General features: G+C 43.6%; 1 long non-coding RNA gene across 1 annotated transcript in view; it reads left to right on the top strand.

Annotated features, from left to right (window-relative positions):
- Positions 1 to 3,430: 3,430 nt before the first annotated feature.
- Positions 3,431 to 14,587, top strand: part of LOC122794015 — a 223,090-nt gene continuing 211,933 nt past the window's right edge. The window contains exon 1 of the long non-coding RNA XR_006363606.1: positions 3,431 to 3,645. This is a non-coding gene — a long non-coding RNA (uncharacterized LOC122794015). The remainder of the gene's footprint in view (positions 3,646 to 14,587) is intronic.

Below are 14,587 nucleotides of genomic sequence, written 5' to 3'. Positions count from 1 at the left end.
TTTCCTGGTACCCAGAAAAGACAACTCATGGTGTCCCTATCCTGGACCTTTCTATCCTAAACACCTTTTTGGTGATCCCAAAATTCAAGATGCTAACTCTTCAGTTGCTTCCTATGCTAAGCAAGGATACCTGGTTGGCAACACTGGATTTAAAGGAAGCCTACCTGCACATTCCAATCGGGGAATCTTGCAGAAGATACCTATGCTTCAAAGCAGGCTACATGCACTATCAGTTCTCTGCACTGCCCTTTGGCTTATCTACTGTGCCCAAGGTATTCACAAAGTGCCTAGCTCCAGTCATTGCATTTTGCAGGCAAAGAAATATTCAAATATTACCCATACCTGGACGATTGTCTAATTCCGGCAGAAAGCTAGGACATACATCTGAATCATCTGGCATTTGTACAAAAGGTGCTAACATGTCTGGGGTTCACCATAAACTAAAATAAATCACATCTTGTACCCTGTCAAATTATATTCCTGGGAGCAAGCTTGAACACAACTTTCCGGATGGCTTTCCCTCACGCTAGAGAAACATTCATTTGACTACCATTCACTCTACCCCGTGCCGCCCAAACCCTAACAGACGCATCAGACTATGCCTGGGGGGCTCACCTGGCAGGGAAGTGCATTCAGGGCAAATTGACCCCAAGTCAAATGCTCCTGCATATCAATCAGAAAGAAATGTTAGCTGTACAGAATGCTCTGACAGCCTTCAAGGACCACATTCTTCCTGGACAATTAATGGTAAAGGACACCACCACTGTTGTACGTAAATAAGCAGGTGGGTACCCATTCATACCCCCTCTGCAGACTAGCCATGGCTCTGTGGAGCACAGCCTTGAGCTACCAAGTGCATCTACCAGCTCAATTCCTGCCATGAAAACTAAATACACTGTCAGGCGAACTAAGCAGAAATCTCATGGACCCACAAGAGTGGAAACTGGAACCAACGACTTTTAACATGTTGATAAGCAAATGGGGGAGCCCAGATATAGACCTGTTTACCTCCCCCCAGAACTACCAATTGGACAAATTCTGCACAAGGACTCCCCACAAACAAGCTTGGAAAGTGAATGCCCTGTATTTCAGCTGGAAAAATCTATCAGTTTATGAATTTCCTCCTCTGCCTCTCTTCTCCAAAGTACTCCTAAAGATCAAACAGGACCAACCAAGGATGATGCTGATTGCACCAGATTGGCCACGCCAACGCTGGTACCCCCCCCCCCCCAATGTGCAGTGCATCACTACTGGCTCCATGGCACCTGCCTTAGACCCCCTACCCTGCTGTCCCAGCAGGAGGGCCAGATTATGCATCCTCAGCTTCAAACCCTAAACCTGGCAGCCTGGCCAATTACCTAATCTCTCCATCACCATCCCTCAGTAAACAAGTGTTGGATGTTATTTTGGAAGCAAGGAGGCTTAGTACTAGAAAATCTTATGCGGAAAAATAGACGGCACAGCAGCGCCTAATTTACCTCCTATTCTTCAATACATAACTGAGATGCTTCACAAAGTTCTTTCTTTTTCCTCCATCAAAATTCATGCCTCGACCATTTCAGTTCATTACAACACAGAACCACCCCTCTTCTCTCATCCACTGCTCAAGCCGATGTTCATCGTGTTTCACTGTTGCAGTCATTACACTTGGGTTATCCTGCTGGCAGGCTACCCGCAGTCGGCCTGAATTCCAAAGTCCTGGTCCGGCGTCTGTTGCTGTCGCCTCTTCCCTGACATCAGTGCACCAGGGGTATAAAAGATGCAGCCGACGCCATTTTCTTCAGTCTTTCTTGCCGCGCGGTGCCCGAAGCAAAAGCAGTTTGCAAGTGCTGCTCAGCCGACTCCTGAGATTTTCAAAATTGAATTTCAGATACGAAGTCTTCAATAAAGCCAAGTACCCCGTTGGGGAAACTTTCATCATCTTTCATGCGGACAAGGTGTCCCTCAGGACCAATCCCTCCTTCATGCCCAAGGTAGTATCCAATGTGGCTCTTAATCAGTCCATTAGTTTGCCAACCTTCTTTTCTAATCCACAGAGCAATGGGTAATGGATACTGCATTCCTTAGATGTGCACAGACAACTTAGATTTTACTTGGACATGACTAAACCTCAAAGGAAATCTGAACAACTGTTGGTAGCATTTGCTGCAGGACAAGAGGGAAGGCCATTTCAAAGCAAACCATTTCTAAATGGATACCCCATCGCATTCATTTCTGCTATAAGCATTATGGAAAACCTATCCCACAGGGGAAAAGACCACACTCAACCAGGGCTGCATCTACCTCTACAGCCTTTCTTGGAGGTGTTCCTACCAGGGACATCCAAGAAGCTGCTACCTGGAGTTCTGTACATACTTTCACCAAGCATTACCATTTGCCATTTTCTCTAAATCCAGAGCTGGCTTTGCCACTGCAGTCTTGCAGGGCCTTATTGCTGGTCCTAATGCTGTCTAAATTCCTCCTCCTATCCTTAGCTTTGGTAATCTACCCAAATGTGATGACTGTAACAGTGGAACACGAAGAACATAGTACAGTTGTGTAAACTTACCATAAATGTAGATGATAGTGTATTCACTGTTGCAGTCCTGGTTGCCCTCCTTCCAGCCCCCTGACTTCTGCTGTACCTCTGTTCTCCTTTACTATGCTTAAAAGCTTTTTGGTGTATTTGCTTTTTTGTTGGAGGTATAACCTTTCATGTATATATTTAATTGCTTCCCATTGGGGGGGGGGGGGGGGGGCACATGCCATCTGGGGCAAGAAAAACTGATGTAATGGCATCGGCTGCATGCTTTATACTCCTGACTACCTGACGTCATGGAAGATGAGACAGCAACCGACGCAGGACCCAAGACTTTGATAATCAGGCCAACTGAGGGCTACTGCAAGCAGATAACCCAAATGTGATGACTGCAACAGTGAATACATCAACATTTATGGTAAGTGTACACAACTGTACTTTTTAGACCGCCTGGTGGCTAGCCCCTACCACTGTAGTTCTTCCACACCACTCACATGCACACTAACCTATGGCCAGTTTAGAGTATCCAGTCCACCCACTGCATGTCTTTGGAATGTGGGAGGAAGCCGGAGCACTGAGAGGAAACCTACACAAATGCAGGGAGGACACAGAAGGCTCCCCCTGCCGAGAATCAAACTGGGGAGCCTCTTATTATGAGGTGACAACACTATCTGCTGTCCCACTGTAGTTCCCTTAATTTTTCTGCTGTGACCTTGGTGTGAGGAATAATACGCCAGTGCTCTGGGGATGTCCAAAGCTCTGAAAGTCTAACTGGGTTAAAGATTTCCACATCAGGCTAGTTTTGAATGATGTACTGGTTTTCCATATTTAAACTGTAGTATTGCAATGAGTATGTTTATACAGCTTTATTGTGTTACTGCTGCAGTACACATACTTTCAAAGATCTAAAAAGTGATTTCCTCACGCAGCTGTTTTTGTAGTTGAATATGCTAAACATATTGTGGCAAGCATAGTTAATGATGCAACGGTTATCTCTTGGCCAGAAAATTGACTTGTTACGCTTCTTTCCTAGTGCTTTTGTCCATTTGTTCACTGTTATGTGATCCAAACCCAGATGACCCACTAGTGCCAGAGATAGCTCGCATCTACAAAACAGATAGAGAAAAGTAAGTATGTACAGAATTTAAATGATTATGCATGTTGTGATTTCCATGAGTGCGGCCTTCGTAATAAAAGATAACCCAAAATGATACAGCAGTTCTGTACATCAGACATGCAGACTGGGAAAGTGCGTGGCACTTGTTGGCAGATGTGGGGTTTACTATTCAAAAATTAGCCCCCTCAATCTGCAGGTGTACTTTTGAAGTCCCATTCACACAAGCTGTTTTCTCCTGTAGTGAGATGTAGAAATAACTATTTGCATGTGCAAATTCACATTGTTTTCCGTTCGGTAGCAGATTTTGGGCAATATCAGCTTTTGTTTAGAGACTATTAGAAGCCGAGTCTGTATAAAGTCCATAAGAACTGCTTAACAGTAATAGGGAGAAGCCTCACTGTACTTCACAAGGGTGCATATCTTCATTCCCTCAATACTGGTTTTGGTAAATAATTATATTTTTGTTACTGAGTAAAATTTAGGACTTCAGGCAGATAGCCAGTAATGAGCTGGTGTTTATCCTTTCCCTCTGGGTGAATCAAGGCATTTATAGTAATTCAGGAGAGCAGTGTTCTGAAATGAAGAGCAGAGTAGGGTGGAGAGAAAAAAATGAAGTTGAAAGTAATGCAGCAAGATCCAATAGTGTGAACTGTTGTAAAGAAGGAACGTACTATGGTAAGAAGCTCAGTGGGAGAGAGTTGGCCATCTTGTGATTGAACCAATTTTATTAAAGCAAACAAAATGGATGAGAAGTGGAGCCAGTATGTTACAAATTCAGACAGGGACAAAGGAAATGGAAAATACTTGTTAGCCCAAACAGATTGTTATGTTACTGCAGAAAGAAGCAAGGATGGTCAACAGTCATAGTAGGCAGTCGAATCCAATAGAAATCCTGGAAGGCAGACTCACAGAGATGGAACATAGAGCCTGGCAAAATCATCTATGCCTTGTAGGGATCCACCGGTCTTTTCTAGGCAAGCATGTTAAAGTAGACTGTGATATCTGAAAGTGAAATAGTGTGTGAAAGGGCACATTGTGCATTTGTTCAGTGACTCCTTTGACTCTATATATATATATATATATATATATATATATATATATATATATATATATATATATAAAAAACTAGACGGATGATTCAGTATTGCAATGTTTTCAGAAATAAAAAGTCCCTTTTCTAGTGTGAGGTCCCAGGCAAGAAATTGTGTGTTATTGAGTATTCTGCAAGCAATGTTTCTTTCCGTCATTAGATTTTTTAAGAACAAAGTGAAAAATTCAAGATGGTTTACCTGAATTTTTCAGTGTGTTATTTTTTCTACAGGCACAGAGAGTTTCCTAGAGCCTGATGCAGAGCAGATGTTTTTGACAAGAATCAAAACCCTACTTCATAAGCAGGAAAAAGTAGCAAAGTAAACCAACAGTGGTACTGACAGTGGGAAGGGGGAGTATCCTGGAGACCTTTCTCTTAGAGACTGCAGCAAAGGGAGAAGCAACAGTTAACTGGGTAGACTTGACTGTAACCTATATTCCTTATTTTTGTGATGTGCACATGCCATTATTAATTCATCTTTTAGTAGCATTTCTGAGGGGATGTACAGGAGGATTTGTTCTGTAAATTCTCTAGGAATAGAGGGGTGCATCTCCTGCTTGACAGGTGATTGTGCTGTCTGTTGCCATTAATGACTGGTGTCAACGAAAGACAATCATTCTGTCTACCATAGAATGTGTTCAGAATAGTGTGGACAGTGTATAATAGTCATACATGTTGCTAAAAGATTTAGTTTGATACTTTGTGTATAGATCCTTTTTTTTCATTCTGCCCAATTCAACGTGGGGCCTCAAAATGCTTGTTATATCTGAGCCATGTGAATTAGTGCTCCTGCCTTGGGCCCCTTTTTCCACCTGTCCCCCCTATTTGCCCCAGATCACGTTTGTTGCCTTTGCGAGCAACAACGTAGTCTCGAGCAGATAAGTGCTTTGAAAATGTCTTTTATCATGAGAAGTATAGCAACAGTTAAAATAGTGATAATTGTAGTTGGTTAGTTTTCCATTTTGATGTAGGATTACATTGTATCCTAGATGGACTTTGAACTTCATAAATCTTTCATGTGCTATTCTTTGTGTTTATTTTCCTGTAGTGTTTGTAACTAGAAAAGAGAGAAGCAGGCCAACTTCAAGATTTGGATGCCACGCTTTTGTGAATATGTTGCGCAACAAGAATGATTTCCTCACCACTGTAGACACTGTCTGCAGTGGTGAGGAAATCGTTCTATGTTGCTCAAGTTATAAACAAAGGTATAGGTTCATAGGTAGGTACTAGGCTATCTGCCCAAGGGCATCTATAAGCCAAGCCAGTGTGTGTCTGCTTTCGCCGTCCCATTGATTTAACTGATCCTCTGTCAAGCAGAGCTAATGAAGTGATCCCAGGGGTGTATTTTCTGTTACCCATCCACAGAGTCTTGGTGAGGGGGGCTGTGCCTAATGTAGTTTGGAATTTTGTTCCAAAGCATGGGGAGTCTCTGTGACAGGAATCTGTCCCTCCAGCATGTTCTATTTATTGTTGTGGCGAGGTTTAGCTCACTAAAGCCCGTGGCTCACAGTGACTTGGGTTTCTTTAGGTGGAGCATGTCCATCAATTCTGAGTTGGACATGGCTTTGTAAGTCAGGCAGAGATCACCTCTGAGTAAGCAATATGCCACTGAGTACAGCCGGAGTTTTTTCAGTCTGGCTGCATAGGACATATGTTTGAGGCCAGTAATCCTCTTGGTGAGGTACTTTTGTTGTCTTTCCAGCTGTTGGAAGTGTCTTGTGAGGTACATCCCAAATGGGGCATTGTACTCTATGATGGATCTAATGAGTGACGAGTAGAGGGGCACTATAACCTCTTTATTTCTAGATGCGAACCCTTTAGTAATTAGATGGGCCACATAGAAGGATTTCCTAACTACTTTGGCAATATGATTGTCAAAGGAGAGATTACTATCTACCTGGGTCCCCAGATCTCTCATTACCCCTTCTGTATTAAGGGTGCTGCCACCTATGTGATAATTCGTGGGTGTTTTGTTTTTCCCAAATGGGATGACTATGCATTTTTTGGCTTTTAGCTTGAGGCCATGACTTTGACAACGGGTGTCCATCTCAGTAAGGCCCTTTTGGAGGATGTCCGTGTCGGCCAGAGTGTCAGTTATGGCTCCCAGTTTGCAGTCATCAGCGAACTTGGTTAAACATAGTCCTCCTCTGTTTGCCTGTACTTCCGAGAAGTATATGCCGAACAGTAGGTGTCCCAGGACCGAACCTTGCGGGACACCACTTGTGACTGGTTTAGAGTCTGACCTGGAGCCCGCTATTCTTACCGTGTGAGTTCTGCCTGTAAGCCAGTTGGCAACCCATCTCGTGACGTAGGGGTTTATGTTCAGGCTGGTGAGTTTTCTGTAATACCAGAGTGGGGAAAGGTGTTGAAAGCTTTAGCACGAGGTCAAGGTAGGCTGTGTGGACCACCTTTCCTTCATCTATGGCATTAGTGACTGTCTCAAAGAAGTTAACCAGATTTAGTAGGCATGATCTGCCCTTAAAGCCGAACTGGGTTGGGTCAAGTGTTTGGAGGTTCCCAATGTCTTTGCTAATGAGTTTCATGATGATGCGCTCCATAGCCTTGCAGACCAGGCTAGTCAGGCTTATGGGGCGATAGTTACCAGGGCCAGTTGTGGCCCCTTCTTTGTGGAGAAGAATAACCATTGCTGTGTGCCATTCTGTGGACACACAGCTTGTGGAGAGGCTGAGGTTGAGCAGCGTGTTTAGGTGGGAGGTTAGTTTGTGCAAGACGCAGCCTGGGACACCATCTTGTCCCACTGACGCTGTTTTTTTGGCTTTTGAAAGGGCTGTTTTCACCTGTGCATCTGTGATTTTTGGGTCACTACACTTTTCCGGTATTATTGTGGGCCCTTTTGGGGGTGAGAGGGGGGTGACGTTTGCACTGAATCTATCTGCCAGAATGTTGGCAATATCAGTAGGTTCAGTATATTTTGTGCCATTTTGCACTAGTTCAGTGCATATCTGCAAGTTTGCCACTTAGATTCTTAACATAGCTAAAGAAGGCTTTGTGGTTATCATTTGAACTCTTGGCTGTTTTTCTTTCGAAGTTAGCCTTGGATGATTTCATGAGGTACCATAGTTTCTTACTGATACTGATCAGGGATGTCTTTCCTTCTTGGGATTTGCTTTTTTTCTGAACTAGTTTCCTTCTATTGTATAGCCTGTTTATGGAAGGGGTCCACCAAACTGGTTTCCTTCTCTTAGAAGAGTGAGTCTTGGTTTTGCTAGGTATGGTATGATCCATGCATCCTTGTAGGTGCTCAGAGTGCATTTGTAAAGGATTCTGCATCTTGGGCAACATTATCCTTTAGCGTGGGGGCTCTGAAACTTACCACCTCTGTCTTCAGTAAGGTGAAGTTTGCTTTAGAAAAGTTTTTTTACTGTGGTTTCCTTAGTTGGTGGTGGTGGTGGGGAGTGGACATCCAGAGTGATTAGTTCATGGTCTGATCTAACCAGTGATGGGTTGCCCTCCGGTGTGGAACACCTGTCGCCCATGTTGGCAATGACCAGGTCCAATATGTTTTCACCTCTGGTAGGGAAGTTTGCCAGCTGATCCAATGTGTTTGAGTTGAATTCCAGGAAGCGCTGGGCCTGGGAGTTTGTACTAGAGTAGTTTTCCCAGTGAATGGTAGGGTAATTGAAATCGCCCAATATCAGGGTGTTCGGTAGGACTTTCATCTTTTCCAGTGTCTCCAGAAAAGTGAAGTGGTGGTCCTGGGTCATGGAGGGTGATCTGTAGCAGGCCACAATTTGCATTGCAGATTTGCCCAATGTTAGTTGCACATGGATGATCTTAGTGGTATGCTGCGCCACTAACCTGGAGGTGTAGGTATCCTTGATGAATATGGATACACCCCCTCCTTTTGTGTTTTGGTCCGTGTTCTGTGGCAGAAACGTGTGGTATGAGTTGTAGCCCGGTAGTGCTGGGGTGCTCTCTGGAGCCTTGAAACAGGTTTCAGTTACTGCACAGATGTTGATGATGATCTTCGTGTTTCACTGTTGCAGTCATTACATTTGGGTAATCTGCTGGCAGGTTGCCCTCAGTCGGCCTGATTAACAAAGTCTTGGGTCCTGCGTTGATTGCTATCCCTTCTTCCATGACGTCAGGTCGTTAGGGGTATAAAACATGCAGCCGACGCCATTACATCAGTCTTTCTTACCGTGTGGTGCCCGAAGCAGAAGCAGTTCCCAAGTGCCGACTCCTGAAATTTTCGTTTTCGAGTTTCAGAACCGAAGTCTTTAACTAAAAAGCTAAGTACCCTTTTGGGGAAACTTTTTGTTGCTCCTTACCGATATCAGTAAAAGTTAGTAATTGCATTACCTGTGGGAAGCAAATACCTCGTACGGATTTTCATTTGTACTGTATTCTATGCCTAGTCCCTGACCACAACGTACTTTGCTGTCGGTTTTGTGCTAAATTTAATCAATGCACTATTAAACATTGGTATATTTTTGCTTCAAAATATTTTGGCTCATGCTTTAATTATCCAGAAATGTCGTCTGTTAGCAAGCCGACTACTGGAATACATAAAAAACACAAAGGAAAAGGCAGTCTAGGTCCAGAACTGATGACGCTTCTCCTAAGCCAGTTCGCCGGTACTCAGTGAGGTGCTTTTGCAGCCCTTGATACCCACTTCTTCTGATTCGCAGACCTCTACTGAGACCCATTCGGAGTCCAGTATGCCACGAGATGCTTCAGATATGGAACCAGTGGATGTCTCTACCTTAGATGGGTCCAGAGCCGCTATACAGGCACCGGCTTCTGAGGGTGTTTTCAGGCCTACAGATTTGTATATTAGACCGACGCCATCTTCAAAATTAAGGCCAAAATCTAAATCTGTCTAAAAAAAAAAAAAAAAAGACGACGCCTGGGCCACATGTGCAGGCCTCTATGCCTAAAAAACAAATTATCAAAATGGCTGAATATTTAATTACTCTGAACCTTTCTAAGATGTATAGGCAAGACATCGATTATGAATCTTCTGAACAAGATTCTATTTCTTCTGACTTCTAATGAACAGGGTTTTTCTATACCTACTTATGAGGACTCTGATGCAGAAGATTCCATTCCTTCTGCTTCTCCCCCTGAGGATTTTTCTTTTGGGGAAACTTTACATACCTTACGGGAACATTTCCACTGGAAAGTCAGGATTTCTCTGAATCTAAGAAAAGACTTGGGGATTTTCTTCTTCTTCCTCAACATAGGCCTTTGGCTATACCTCCTGTCCTAGACATAGTTGATGTTTTTTCAGAATCTAGTATGGTTCCCGATTCTCTGCCTCCGGCTCCTTGTAAGCCAGACAGATGCTACAGGGTTCCTGACTCCCATAAATTCCTTTTCAAAAATCCTATTGCAGATCCTGAAACCATTTCTCAGGGTCCCAAGGGCATTAAGGCCTCTACTGCTAAAAATCCTACCCCGTCTGATAGAGATTCCAGGGTGCTGGATAGATTGGGTAAGAAGGTGTATACTTTTGCAACCTTGGCAATCAGGGCTTTAAACTGTCAATTTCATATGCTTAAATACCAGCAGCATATCATGGGACTGCTTAAACAGAAAATTGTTATTTTCTGACTGTGTGGAAAATAAAGATTTGCAGGATTTACTGCATTCAACTGAACAAGTTGGAAAACATACTTTGCAAAATGGTTTTGATTCTTTGGAGGCCTCTTGCAGGGCTGCTGTAACTGGGTCTGTGCTAATAAGGCATGCTTGGCCTAAAGAGCAAACTCTGCCTGATCATGTTAAAGCAAAATTGTTGGATGTTCCTTTACAAGAGGACCGTCTGTTTGATGAAAAGGCTGAAGAAGTTTTAAAAAAGATGGAAGATAAAGCTAAATCTATGCAAACTGTGAAAGATTTATTACAAGTGCAATCTCCAAGATTTAGTAGGCACTGGCATACTAAAAACTGTTCCTTTCCAGTTCTTTCGAGAGCCACTCAAGTCAAACCCAGACATTCCAAAGGCTCCAGGTTTCAGTCACAAGGAACTTTTAGAACAGAACAATGGGGTGCCTCCTTCTCCAAATCTGGAAACAACAAGTCACCTCCCTATGGTAATCAGTCTCAGTGACTTGCCTGTACAATTACCAAGCACTTACCTTTCAGCCGCCACTTTGGGGGGAAAACTGGCACTTCGTGTAAGAAACTGGCTACTTACAACCAAGGACAAATGGGTTTTAAATATAGTATCCCAGGGATACAGATTTCATTTCCACACGTTGCCAATCCCAAATGGATGGCCAGACCCCCCCCCCCCAAAAAAAAAAATCAGTGGGCAGAGGCCCAGAAACAAGTACTGTCTCTCATGAACATGGGAGCTATTCAACCAGTCCCAGAAGAGGAAAAGGGACAAGGTTTCTATTCAAGACTTTTCTTGCTACCCAGTAAAGACAAATCATGGCGTCCAATTCTGGACTTATCTACTCTAAACACATTTCTGGACATTCCAAAATTCAAGATGCTGACTCTTCAACAGTTACTTCCTATGCTAGGCAAAGATGCCTGGATCGTAACTCTAGACTTAAGAGGCTTACCTGCATATCCCAATCGGAATCTTGCACAAGATACCTTCGCTTCAAAGCAGGCTATTTGCATTACCAGTTCTCTGCACTGCCCTTTGGCTTATCTACTGCGCCCAGGGTCTTCACAAAGTGCCTGGCTCCAGTAATTGCATTTTTGCAGGCAAAGAAATATTCAAATATATCCATACCCGGACAATTGTCTAATTCAGGCAGAAAGCAGTGACATTCTTCAAAAACATCTGGGGTTTGTAAAAAAAAGGTTCTAACTTGTCTAGGGTGCACCTTAAAAAGAAATCACAACTGGTACCCTCACAAAAAATTACATTCCTGGGTGCAAGCTTGAATACAACTGCCCAGATGGCTTACCTTACGCCAGAAAAGCAAATTCATTTGGTGACTTACTTCATACAGGTGGCCACAAAAACCCTGCTATATCTGCAAGACAAATTCTGCAAGCCTTGGGGTTCATGGCGACCTGCATTCTTCTAATGCCATATGCAAGACTGCATATGAGGAAACTTCAGTGGTACTTGGAGTTTATGGAGTCAACATTGACACAGCCTGGAAATGATTCCTATCATACCTTGCCTGCAACTAGAGTTCCTATGGTGGGCAGAGGCCTGCTATCAAAACAAGGGACTGCCATTCACTCCACCTGCCACCCAAACCCTAACTACAGATGCATCAGACTATGCTTGGGGGACTCATCTGGCAGGGAAGTGCATTCAGGGAAAATGGAGTCCAAATCAAATGCACCTTCATATCAATCAAAAAGATGCTAGCTGTACAGAATGCACTGGCAGCCTTCAAGGACTACCTTCATCCAGGACAATTAATGATAGACAGACAACACCACAGTTATGTGGTACATAAACAAGTGAGGGGGGTACACATTCCTACCCCCTTTGCAGACTAGCCATGGCATTGTGGAACACGGCATTGACCTACCAAATACAACTACAAGCTCAATTCCTGCCAGGAAAGCTGAATACTCTGGCAGAGGAACTAAGCACAAATCTTATGGACCCACAAGAATGGAAACTGGAACCACGAATTTTCAACATGTTGACATGCAAATGGGGGAGTCCAGACATAGATCTTTTTGCCTCACCCCAAAACTATCAGTTGGACAAATTCTGCACAAGAACTCATCACAAAAAAGCTTGGAAAGTGGATGCTCTATCATTCAGCTTTTTCCCCCCTCTGCCTCTGCTCTCCAAAGTTCTATTAAAAGTCAAACAGGACAAACCAAAATTAATTTTGATTGCTCCAGACTGGCCTCGCCAACGCTGGTACCCACTCCTGCGCAATGTCACACCTTCCACTGTGGCACCTGCCTCAGACACCTTACTTACTGTCTCAGCAGAACAAGCAAATTCTGCACACTCTGCTCCAAACTTTGAATCTTGCAGTGCTGCTGATCACCTAAATTCACCCTTGGCATCCCTCAGCAAATCTGTGATGGGTGTCATTTGGGAGGCAAGGAGGCCTAGTACTAGAAAATCTTATGCTGACAAATGGAAAAGATTCTGTGCCTGGAATCAGTCACAAGGGATAACCACAACAGTGCCCAATACTCCTCAGTTTTTACAATATTTAACTGAGTTGCTTCACAAGGGCTTGTCCTTTTCTTCCATAAAAATCCATGCCTCAGCAATTTCAGCTCATTACAACACAGAACCTCCCCTCTTTTCTCATCCTCTGCTAAAGCAGTATCTCAGAGGGGCCAAAAACTTAAGACCACCCAGATCATCTCCAACCCCTGCCTGGGACCTCAATTTTGTATTGGAAAAACACTCTCTCCCTCCTTTCGAGCCAGCTGCTACTGCAGACTTAAAATTTCTCTCCTGGAAAACAGCTTTCCTTTTAGCAGTCACTTCAGCTAGAAGGATTTCCGAGTTAAGGCTCTTATGGCAGTGGAACCTTTCATTATTTTTCATGCGGACAGGGTGTCTCTCCAGACCAATCCATTCTTCATGCCTAAGGTGGTATCCAGTGTGGCTCTTAATCAGACACCTCATTTGCCAACTTTCTTTCCCAATCCACAGAACAAGGGGGAACAGATTCTGCATTCATTGGATGTACACAGACAATTTAGATTTTACTTAAGTAGGACAAAATCTCAAAGAAAATCTGAACAACTACTGGTGGCATTTGCTGCAGGGGCAGAGGGAAAGGCTATTTCAAAGCAGATTATTTCCAAATGGATAAACGCTTGCATTTGTTTCTGCTATATGCACTGTGGTAAAACTATCCCCCAGGGGATCAGATCTCATTCCACCAGGGCTGCGTCTACTTCTACAGCCTTTCTCAGAGGTGTTCCTACCAGAGACTTTCTAGAAGCTGCTACCTGGAGCTCAGTTCATACGTTCACCAAACATTACCATTAACCTTTTTTCTCTAAATCCAGAGCTGATTTTTCCTCTGCTGTCCTGCAGGGCCTTATAGCTGGTCCTAATTCTGTATAAATCCATCCTCCCAACTATAGCTTTGGGAATCTACCCAAATGTAATGACTGCAACAGTGAAACACGAAGAACATAGTACAGTTGTGTACACTTAACATAAATGTAGATGTTAGTGTATTCACAGTTGCAGTCCTGGTTACCCTCCCTTCATCCCCTGTTTTTTCTCTTACTATACCTCTTTTCTCCTTTGCTATGCTTAAAAGCATTTTTGGTGTATTTGCTTTTGTTTGGAGGTATATTTTTGAGTTTTTAATTACTTAAATATTTGGCTCCCCATTGGGGGGCACCTGACATCTGGGGCAAGAAAAACTGATGTAATGGCATCTGCTGCGTGTGTTATACCCCTGACGTCATGGAAGAAGGGACAGCAACCCACGCAGGACCCAAGACTTTGTTAATCAGGCCAACTGAGGGCAACCTGCCAGCAGATTACCCAAATGTAATGACTGCAACAGTGAATACACTCGAACATCTACATTTATGGTAAGTGTACACAACTGTACTTTCTCCATACTGAGGAGTGCCTCGAGCGCATGCATTTTGAGATTTAAACTCCTGGCGTTGAGTAGCATAACCCTCAGTTTTTTCTTAATTGTGCTGTTTACAGAGGTGGGTTTGACTTTTGAGCCTTGCCTAAAAAAGGCACTATGGGGGGCAGCAAGAGCCTTGGCCAGTATTCGAAAGCCTAGGGGTGACAGGAGCAAGCTGTCTCTTGCGAAGCAACGTGGCTTGTCGAGCATGTCGTCCCAGGCTGACAGACACTGGATCCCCTTTGAATGACACCAGAAGCTTAGACAATTGTTGAAATTGATAATTTTTTCTTTATACTGAGGTATCATCCTTGGTTAAGGGCAGGATGCTAGTCAGG

This window comes from Protopterus annectens, chromosome 2.part1 (genome assembly GCF_019279795.1).
Source record: "Protopterus annectens isolate FY-2018-M chromosome 2.part1, PAN1.0, whole genome shotgun sequence".
Taxonomy (NCBI): domain Eukaryota; kingdom Metazoa; phylum Chordata; order Ceratodontiformes; family Protopteridae; genus Protopterus; species Protopterus annectens.
This window is presented reverse-complemented; position numbering and strand designations above follow the sequence as displayed.